Source organism: Brassica napus, chromosome C1 (assembly GCF_020379485.1).
Source record: "Brassica napus cultivar Da-Ae chromosome C1, Da-Ae, whole genome shotgun sequence".
Classification (NCBI taxonomy): domain Eukaryota; kingdom Viridiplantae; phylum Streptophyta; class Magnoliopsida; order Brassicales; family Brassicaceae; genus Brassica; species Brassica napus.
The window spans coordinates 47580880-47591322 of record NC_063444.1 but is presented as its reverse complement, the minus strand read 5'-3'; the positions used below and the strand labels follow the sequence as shown (position 1 = coordinate 47591322).

The window sequence follows — 10443 nt, the reverse complement described above, 5'->3', positions numbered from 1 at the left end:
AATCCAAAGATGACTACTCACTACTCTCCATGATGAGCCCAAGAATCAAAGATGATTTGGTGCTAAACATGATAAGAGATCAAGATAATCAAGCAATCACAAGAGAAAAATGATCAAGATAGGATTTTTCACCTAAAAGTTCTTTTGTGATTTGATAGAAAACAAGATAAGATCCTACAATTAGGTCTGAAGGACCTTTATAGTAGCTTAAAGTCAAACCTGGTTTAACCCAACAAACCTGGGTTAACCAAAACACAAATTGCTAATTATCTGGTCAAACACGAAATATGTTGACTTTCTTGACTCGCAGCGGCCACATGAAACCGCTCCACCTAGCCGCTGGGGCACTCGCAGCGGCTTCTTCACTTCCTTGCATCACACCGCTGCGACAAGTACAAATGCGGCAGGGGATGAGCTATTTTTCCAGCGGCTTCGGTTCACCGCTGCGTTAGGCCGCTCCCATACTTCTCTCCATTTCTCGAGTCTTCATCTCTCGAGCGTCTCCAGCGGCTCCAGGACACCGCTGCACAAGGCCGCTGCCACACTTTGTCTCCGTTTCTCCAGCGCTTGCAGCGGCTTCTCGATGGGCCAAAAGGCCGCTGGGACGTCACGAGGCCGCTGGGACACTTAACCTCTGCGTCTCTTCTTCGAGAATCACCAATTTTGCTTCCAAACCATCTCTAGATGCTCCAAAGTCACCATTTGAAATCTCCATCACCTAATAAGGACATATGTAATGCAATGCAACCTAAACATATCTAAATGCTATCCTAAATGATCAACATGTGCAAGAATGAATGGTTAAAACAATGCAAATTGAGAAGATATCAAGATCGTAGGGAGAGAGGGGAGGCTCCGGCGCCGGAACGCGCGCACATGCGTCGTCCAGACGCCGGACCCGAGCTCTGTTGCGTTTAGATCTAGGGAGCGGAGGAGAGAGAAGGGAGCGGGGCAGTTCCTATATGTTTTGATTATGAGTCAGGTCCTTTCCTTTCGAGTGATTCTCTCTTCATGATTACAGTAAATATCTTTCATCCTTCAACTTTGTCATGATCTGGTAAATTTCCATATTATTCAATGCATGCTGAGTAAATCTTTTTCCTCATGACAGAGCAACGCCATGTTGGATCAACAAAATTTAATTTGCTCAGCAGCCGGAGCCATACAATATTTACGGTGGTATGTTAATAATCTCTTTGAAACTAGTGGTTTGCCCGCCCTTCGGACGGGAATATTGTATATGTTTAGTTTTGAGTTTGATGATTGTTATGTGTTTTAGTTTTTATTTGTTGGTAACATGTTCTCTGATATTCTATTATTTAACTGTTATAATTTATTTTTAATTTATTTTTATTTAATGAAACCATTCTTTATCTTCAATTCATCTTTTGTACATATTAATTATGTTTTTTTCTAATTTTGTTTATATATTAAATGTTAAATATAGAATGTTTAATAAATAATATATGCCTAAAAATGTTGTCGTAAAGTTTTAGTTTTATAATTCTCATTATTTCTTTTTGTGCTAAATAATTTATTACTTTCCAAACTTTAAGACCGAAAACTCCTGAGCCAAATGTAACCTATAAATACTTATCACAATTTTTTTGTATTTTTATCTAAGTTTCAGAGGATAAATTTTTATTAATAATGAACATCATTCGTAATGCAACTTCCACTGGACCCATGAATCATCTTTATGCATAATTTGACGCGAAAGAGCTGCATATACTTTGCATTGTCGGTATATCCCGTTAGGGTATTTTCAGGGATACACAATAGTTTTTTTTTGAAAAAGGGTACGCATGAGTTTATAATTTAAAATTACAAATTTTATAAGAAATGTGATAGTAAGATAATGTAAATTTCTAGAAATTCAATGAAAATTTTGATATGGATTTTTAAATGGTTCATGTGAAAACTATAATGCACTTGAATCTAGAAAATTTCCCATTTAAAGTTTCTAATACACGATTCTTATTACTACATCAAATCATCGTTTTTAGTTTATGTATGATAACCACCGTTTTTTTTTTGCTTATTAGAGGATTAATAAATTTAGAACACTATATAAGAAATACAAAAGAAAAATATATATTGATCTCGAAGTAAAAAAGATATATCACCAACCTTTCTATAAGGTTATAACTTATAAGCATACGGATAAAAAATATGAAAGACCAAACTGAAGTTAGGTCAAGATTTAGGTAGAAAATAATTACCACAAAGTCATAGCCAGTGGGGATGTAGGAGGCCATTTGGACGGGGGCACATAATTTTATTTCATCAGATTTAGTTGTATGTTTAGAGGAGCATTGCATGAGTTGTATACATTATGCAAGGAAAATAAAAAAGAGACGGGGGCACGTGACCCCGTACGTATTCACCTACGTCCGCCCCTGGTCATAGCAACTCGAGTGTTTGTCACTAACTAATATGAGTAGTAAAAGCTAAGATTTGGAAAAGAGCTCCCCGGATATTTAATCCCAAAACGTAAGAATATCAAAACCGCACGATACCAAATATTTTAAGCTCTAAACTTTTCTCCCTGCCGAACAGAGAAATGATGAGGGCAAGGAAGGCATTGAAGAAGAAGAAAGGGTTTACTCAGCAGCCAGATTTGTATTGCCATGATGGTTATGCAAATGCGCCCGTAGAGGGTCCAGCGCCCCAGCGGAAGGGATGTTAAATCCGCTGTGGCCGGGGCTCGAAGTCGTGATGGCGGGCACCTCAGCCGAGGTTCTTTTACCACCAGACCACGAGGCCCGGTTGCCCTTTATCTGTTAAGAAACTATTGATGTTTTTATTCATAACGACCGTTGATGATTCTGGTTGAGAAATAACACGCTGTTTGAGGACATTTGTGTATTTTATAAAGATGTGTTGTGTTTTGTGAAACACTGGTTTCATCTTGTTTTATCGAGGACTATGATTTTTTTTTTTAGTTTCTAAGTTTTGTTTCTTTTGAACATCCTTACAATATTAGGACTACTAAGGAAACGTTTAGCCAAAATATTAGATAATAATATTATTACATCTCTTGCCAAATTGCCATTTGATATACACAAAAATGGAAGTCAATAGTGTTTTTTCTCCTTTGAAAAAAAAAAAAAAATACGAACATGCATGGGGGGAGGGGACTTGGCTTTGAGAGGGTTCGTGTCTGTTTTCTTCTAACATAATACAGATAATGTTTCTCCTTTTTAATGGTCTCAATCATCGATCTCTTGAACCCATGCTAAATCTGCAAGACAACAAAAAGACACTAATCATTTCCTAACTAATGATTGTCAGACTTACAGTAAACTGATTAGGATCTCAAGATGAAACTACATGTAAGAAGCTTTTGTAATGATACCTTGTAAGTTGTAACACAGTTTCTACAGCTGCATTTGGGATAAGAGAGGCCCACTATTTGTTGATTATCCGTTGTAGTATCTTTGCGTATCACTCCAATTCTCTTGTGACTTTGACGGGCCTGCAAACGAACAGAATACACTTTGTAAGTTGAGCCAACACTAAAGAGAGAGGCATTACAAATGTTCTAAGGTACTATGCACAACCTCCTGAAGTTCATAAGTGAACAGTGAGTTAGATCTTTGTTAGATGGTCTTGACATGATCAAGAAACGTATTGCACTTCCCTGTATCCAGAGTCATGGCCATCTGATCCATAAAACCAAATCTTCATCATTAAAGTATTTCTTAAGATTAATCTATTTCTTGAGTACATAACGTAACATTTGTAGTCATACCTTTTTTTTTTTTTGCAGCCAAGATTGGAAAGATTAATGGTAGGGGCTTGAATTCCTGCAACTCTTTGAAGGTCAACCATGGCTTCACTCCGGGGTCAGATGATGCATCATTCCTGCTACAACTTGCTTTTTTGCCTTGCAACCCATGCAAACTCAGCCAGTGCATTTTACGATTGTGAAAAGCCTGACAATCCAAAACGTAAGTCAATAATCATATCACTTCCAAAACAGAACCAGAGAAAAAATAAGAACCAGAGATGCAAAACAAAGGAATATCAATAATCATATGACAGTGCTTCAAACAAAACAAAGGAATATCAAAGCAGTAACAATAATCGAAATGAAAAGAGAGAGAGAGAGAGAGAGAGAGAACGAAACATCATATATTCATATATCGAATGCTCCATACTCAGAATCTTACCTACAAATTTCTTGAGAAAACAATCCAAACTCTGTTGTTTATATACAAAGAAATAAGATGGTGAAGCTTTGTGATTTGGAAGAGTCTTCATATGTATTTATAGTATAACAATTTAGGAATTTGCCATGAAATCGGGAGAGGATATTTAAGATCGACATAGTGGGAGGGTCTGAAGGAGAGAGTTAATAGCAATACGTTATGATCAGGATTGAATGAAGAAGAAAACGTTACAGACGAGCAAGGAGATCGTCGTTGCTAATCTACGGATCTGATAAAATGAAGACCGGCGGAGAAGGAGAAGGGTGTGTCTGGGCCAAGTACATTAATAAACTTAAGAGGTCCACTTTGGACTCTTGTTAACAGAAATAATTAAAAAAGCACAGTTCAAATAAGTGAATTAAGAGATCCGGCTGGAGAAAAAATAATTTCGCAAGTAGCCTGGTGTGCTGACACGTGTCGGCAAACGCCCCTCCTTCCTTGATGACGTGGACGCAGGAGGAGAGAGACAATCCAACTTTATTGTGTAAGATAAGGGAGAAATTGCTATCTGTGTGCAGTTGATATATCATTTTTTTTCTCCTCATTTGGATGCAGACGATAGAAAGTAGTCCCTTAGGCGACAAGATTCAAGGTGAAGCTGTACCCCTCTCACAGCTGGTAAGCTCCTCTTGTAACCAATGATATGATGTATGGTTATGATTAGCTCTTTGTTCAACACTAAAACAAATTCAAATGATATTAACTACCCATAATTTATCTCATATTTGCAGAACCTCGTTGATCTTGATCTGGCAGGTTCCGAGAGTTCCAAGGTTGAAACTAGTGGCTTAAGACGCAAGGAAGGAGACGCAGGTGATGAGGAATGGGGTCACGTGCCCCCAACTAGTTTTTATTTTCCTTCAGTAATTACTTTTAATTTAAGAAATTTTTTATAATCCTACAATGAAACGTAATGAAATAAAATGTTGTGCCCTCATCTAAATATGATTCTGCATCCGCCACTGGGATCATATATAAACAAAAGTTTGCTGACTTTAGAAACTGTGAGGTTTTTTCCTTACCACACAGTTTTCTCTTAGTCAACAATAGGTTTTGGAGTCAGATAGTACTGTTGTGATGTTGTAGGTGATATCAAAGCTCACGGATGTGAAGGCTTCGCATGTACCATACAGAGACTCTAAGTTAATAAGAATCCTTCAGTCCTCACTGAGTGGTCATGACCGAGTATCTGTAAGTCTTGTGATCTCTACAATAAATATGAAACCCACAACATGATTAAAGTATCTTGATAACGTTAAGCACATACTTTGCTAGTTATATTACTTTACTGATAAGTTGTCCCTTCTGGATATGGTAGCTCATTTGTACAGTAACTCCTGCATCAAGAATTTCGGAAGAAACACACAACACATTGAAATTTGCTCATCGTGCAAAGCATATTGAGATTCAAGCCAAGCAAAACAAGGTTTTCCCTCGCATATCTTCTGCCTGTCTTTATTCTTTTGTATTGAAGATCTTTTCCTTATATTCTAACACTACAAAACTTCAGATAACTGATGAGAAATCATTAATCAAGAAGTACCAACACGAGATTCGGAAACTGAAGGAGGAGTTGGAACAGCTTAAACAGGGCACTGTACCAGTTCCTCAGCTGAAGGATATGGGTGCACATGATACTATTCTCCTGAAGCAGAAGGTTTTATTCTGAATAGATTTTAATCTTGAAAACTTGTTTTTCCATTGTCTTGCATGCACTTTCCTCTTTTACGGTCAGTGATAAAAATTTAATACGAATTGACCTTTTGTGTCATTGTGTTTTAGTTACAGTCACGCATTTGAGAGAATCTGTAGTAATCTTGTTGTTTCTTTTTTTGGCTACATAACGTGATAATAAAAAGCTAGAAGATGGTCAAGTCAAGCTACAATCGAGACTCGAAGAAGAGGAAGAAGCTAGAGCAGCTCTCTCGAGTCGAATCCAACAGTTGACAAAACTAATATTGGTGTCGACTAAAACTTCACAGACATATCGCTTACCTCATCGCTTTAATCCTCGGAGAAAACACTCATTTGAGGAAGAAGAGGTAGAATCACTGATATAACCTGGATAATATAAATTGTCTCATGGTTCACTTTTTGGTTAATCTTGGTTGATAATGTGTGTGTGTGTGTGTGTAGCTTGCTTACTTACCATACAAGAGGCGGGACTTAATGGACGATGAGGACATTGATATGTATGTTTCTGTGGAGGGAAGTCATGAGATTAGAGAAGAAAAGAAGAGCCGGAAGCATGGGTTGTTAAATTGGTTAAAGCCTAAGGTATACAAATGTCTGACTTTTTGTTTAAAGAATAATGCTATAAATAATAGTAGAAATCACACACACAGCCTTGTCTCCTCTTAGGTGCAGTTTCTTCTTTTAATTATTCTCTGGTCCCCTTTGTTGATCCGAACTTACTTTTACCTATCAGAAAAGGGATAACAGCTCAAGTGCTAGCGACCAGTCGAGTGTGGTAAAATCTAACAGCACGCCATCGACTCCTCAAGGAGGAGGAAGTAATCTTTATACAGAATCAAGACTTTCAGAAGGCTCGCCTTTGATGGAACAACTCTCAGAGTCTAGAGAAGACAGAGAACCTCCTGAAGACATGGAGACTCTGGAGGTACATAAGAGATACTTTCACATCTCTGTAATGTCGCCAAAGTAACTATATCATTCATATGTGCTCTTGTTCCCAGGCTAGCAATAAAATCATCGATGAGTTGGATCTTATGAGGGAACATAAAAAGATTTTATCGGAGGAGGCGGCGTTGCAGTCAAGTTCTTTGAAACGGTTGTCAGATGAAGCTGTGAAATCCCCTCAAAATGAAGAGATTAAAGTAATATAATCACTCCCTGTTCATGATCTTTGTCTAGCTGTATTCTAAATCAACCAAATATTCACCTTCCTGGTTCTATATGTTACTTAGGTGGAGATTAAAGACCTTCATGATGGCATCAAGGCAAAGAATGGCCAGATTGCCACCTTGGAGAAACAAATCGTGGATTATGTTGTGACATCACATGAGGCATTGGATAAATCTGACATCGTGCAAGTAAGTTCACATTGCCAAGTACTGTACACTGATTTTTTTTTGTCGTTCATTTCTCAAGCGATTCTTCAGTGTCTTCAAGCAGTTGCTGAGCTTAGGGATCAACTTAATGAGAGATCTTTTGAACTCGAGGCGATCTCATCGATTTGTTTATGTTATATGCAGCACTTATTCATCTATTGCTTCAGCTCTTTAGAGGGGAAAAAGGCTTTTTCACACCCCAACAATTTACGTCGTGCCTTTTTAGACCCAAACAAAACATAAGTGCGAAATCATTCCTGAACTAAGATTTTTTTTAAAAAAATTCAACCCAAACTTGACTCTGTAACATGAAATCCTACTTTGACTAACTTATCGTTAGTCAACCGTTAAACCATGCTTAGTCGGATAAGGGAAAAATGATGATTTCAACCTGGACAATTTTGGTCGTGCCTTTTCAAACCTGAACAATGAGTAAGTGTAATTTCATACCCAAACTTAACAATAATTTGAATTTCATACCCGAACTTTAAAATTAACATAAAAACTACTTTGACTGATGTTTGGTTAGTCAACCTTTAACTAAACTCATTAAAAAACACTCACTATAAATCGTACCCCCACTTAGCGAAGCCCTAAACTAAGCATTAAACCACTGGACTAAGACAAATTTTGGAAAATCTACATATATACTAAATTATATAGGTAAAGAAATCACTAGCTTCTTCTCCATGTGGCTATATCTCTCTCTCAGTTGTCAATTTCAGAAGTTTCAGTCTTTAGGAAGTTCTATTTTTGATAGTAGTGAACATTTTAAAATCACATGAGAATGTAACGTTGGGAGCCAAAAAGATTAGCTCAGGCTATAACACGTAGACAAGAGCGGAGATTAGTTTCTTCGTCTAAAATGGATTAGCATGAACAGAGGCATTATCAAGCCCAATAAATCGAATCCATTTGATTAGGGATCGATCCGCGACGAATCTGTGAGCAAACCTAGTATCGAGAAGAAGTAAAACAATGGTGTAACATGAAAGTAGATATAAATTAGTATATATGTAAATATGACAAAAGTTACTGACCTGATGGTAAAGTGTTCATTTAATTCACTTGTCTGTGTCTGGCGTGGGTTCGGCCCTCCAAGTGAAACGACGTCGTTTTAACTCTCCCTCGACATGTCATCTCTGCCTAGACACTGACGCGCTCAAAATAACGGTTGACTAACCAAACATTAGTAAGAGTAGTTTTTTTATGAAATTCAAACTCACTACAATAATTCATTAAATTAGCTAAGGGTTGGCAAAGGCATTTTAGTAGCCAAATTTTTTACCTAAAGATATAGTGACAAAACACATAATTTTAACTTTGTAGCTAAATATGTGGCTAACTGTACTAATCCATAGCTATATACCTATAGACGGATTCCATTAGTGGTCTATAGCTAAATAGCTACACATTGACCAGAGATAAATGGTTGCTATAATTGTTCTATTTAGCAACGACTAGCATCGTTTTTTTTTATTTATATAGCTACGATTTAGCTAAAGAAACATAGTAGCTAAACTCTACAGCTATTTAGCAATAGAGCACTCTACAGCTATGCCGTAGCTATTAAGCAACAAAACACTTTGTAGCCATGCAGTCGCCAATAGCTACAACTAGTTTTCTCGCAAAATTTGGCGCTAGCAAGCTACAGAATGGCGACAGATCGGGTTTAGAATCGACGATGACGCCACGGTTCCAATTCGTAGCAATCTGTCGCCTTTTGCATTGTAGCTACAGATTTTTCTTTCTAGCTACGAAAAAATTGGTAGCTATATGATTGATTTCTTAAAGTGACTATCGTTCGGTTCGGGTATGAAATTTAAATTATTATTCAGTTTGGTATGAAATCGCACTTACTCATTTTTCAGGTCTAAAAAGGCACGACCGAAATTGAACGGGTGGAAATCGGCATTTTTCCTTTATCCAACTAAGCATGGTTTAACGGTTGACTAACGATAAGTTAGTCAATGTAGGATTTCATGTAACGGAGTCAAGTTTGGGTCGAAATTTTTTAAAAAATCTCAGTTCAGGAATAGTTTTGCACTTATGTTTTGTTTGGGTCTAAAAAGGCACGACGCATATCGTTGGGATCTAAAAAGGCCCTTTTCCCCTCTTTAGAGATAGTTTTGCTAGTGATTAGATAATATAATTCCTTAAAGCTCAATATAATTTCTGTTCACACCTCTATGAAGTTGTTTCTCTGGAAATATTATAGTGGTCACACCCGAAGTGTTATTAACCGAACCCGAACGGGTAACCCGAAAAATCCGAAATTAATAGTCAATATAAATATTTTGAAATATAAATAAGTATTCCAATTATTAAATTCAATATTTGTGGTAATATTATATATAATAATAAATATTAAAATTCTAATAAATGCTTTAAGTACACACTTAGTTATAAATAAGTATTTTATAATTTGCTCATTGAAATAAAAAGTCTACTCTCTATAAGGCAATACATATTTTTTTACAAATGATGTTTGTTTTCATGCTTGATTTAACATTTTATTGTTATTTTATCAATTTTATATGTGATAGATTAATTTTTATTTAATTTAGATGTTTTTCTTTATGTTTTACTTCAAAAATTTTGTTTTTTACTTTGTTAATATCCGAACCGAACCGATATAACCCGAATCCGTATGATATATAATTACTTTATGGGTTTTATGATGCAATACAATTTTGAACCGAACCCGAAGTGTTATTATCCGAACCCGACCTGTACTAATAAAATTTTAGTATGGGACCTAGAAGCGTAAACCCGAAAATCCGAAAACCCGAAAAACCCGACCTGAATGCCAACGGGTACCCGAACGCCCATGCCTAATTGTGACATTGGGATTTAGTCATTTGCTTGAGACTAATTCATTTTTTGTGTAATTGTGTTATTGCTTTTCTTTCTTTTTCTTCTTTTGCATTTTAGGTGTATGAACACAATGAGCAGAGGTCCAACAAACCTAGTTCCAAGAGTTGAAGACATTAAAGCACTTGAGAGGGAGATTGCAAGACAGAGAAGAGAAGTAGAGCAACAGGCTCACTTGCAAAGGTTGGGGTTTGATATGGAGAATCTGCCTCAAGATGGTGATGCCCAAGGAGGCATTGATCCAAGAGATGATCACCTTCGACCACAGCATCAGCCACAACATC

The 10443-nt window shown here is 36.8% G+C and overlaps 3 long non-coding RNA genes across 5 annotated transcripts; 1 reads left to right on the top strand and 2 right to left on the bottom strand.

The window, feature by feature from the left end:
- Positions 1-3101: 3101 nt before the first annotated feature.
- Positions 3102-3680, bottom strand: LOC106418497. Of its 2 annotated transcripts, XR_007318089.1 has the most exons (3): positions 3564-3680; positions 3359-3478; positions 3102-3244 (listed from the first exon to the last, which is right to left on the bottom strand). It is a non-coding gene; the product is annotated as an uncharacterized LOC106418497 (long non-coding RNA). The 2 variants fall into 2 exon arrangements; XR_007318088.1 differs by having other exon boundaries at positions 3359-3564.
- Positions 3681-5264: 1584 nt separating this feature from the next.
- On the top strand, positions 5265-8330 carry LOC125580340. Of its 2 annotated transcripts, XR_007318086.1 has the most exons (4): positions 5265-5405; positions 5533-5640; positions 5725-5871; positions 6074-8330. It is a non-coding gene; the product is annotated as an uncharacterized LOC125580340 (long non-coding RNA). The 2 variants fall into 2 exon arrangements; XR_007318085.1 differs by having other exon boundaries at positions 5725-6081.
- Positions 8022-9698, bottom strand: LOC125580341. The gene is made up of 2 exons (XR_007318087.1): positions 8326-9698; positions 8022-8239 (listed from the first exon to the last, which is right to left on the bottom strand). It is a non-coding gene; the product is annotated as an uncharacterized LOC125580341 (long non-coding RNA).
- Positions 9699-10443: the final 745 nt, after the last annotated feature.